Source organism: Brassica oleracea, chromosome C4, assembly GCF_000695525.1.
Source record: "Brassica oleracea var. oleracea cultivar TO1000 chromosome C4, BOL, whole genome shotgun sequence".
In the NCBI taxonomy this organism is placed as follows: Eukaryota; Viridiplantae; Streptophyta; class Magnoliopsida; order Brassicales; family Brassicaceae; genus Brassica; species Brassica oleracea.
In genome coordinates this window covers 25,171,714-25,172,047 of record NC_027751.1, presented here as the reverse complement: position 1 = coordinate 25,172,047, position 334 = coordinate 25,171,714, and positions in this window count along the sequence as shown.

Here is a 334-nt window from a genome sequence, read left to right as displayed (position 1 = left end):
GACTGCAAAACCTAGTTGAGTCGCAGCTCGAAATAACAAAAATGGAATGTTGCCTAATTGCTCTAAGTGCTAAGTTTTCTCTGAAAAAAAGTCCTCCTCATGCCTCTTGCCTAGGACCCCTTATATACTGGCTCCAAGGTCGGTTTACGCTTTTCCTCTTCTGCCCTTAAGCCGCCATAGCATAAAAAAAGAGATATTCCATTTTTCTGATCTTCATAATTATCTTCAAAATTTCGTATTTATCCGCGGAAACTTGACATTTATCTTCCCTTGCGAACCAAGCGTAAACCGACATGCGGTTTACGGGCTGTTGGTTAAGAAATCGTAAGTTGGG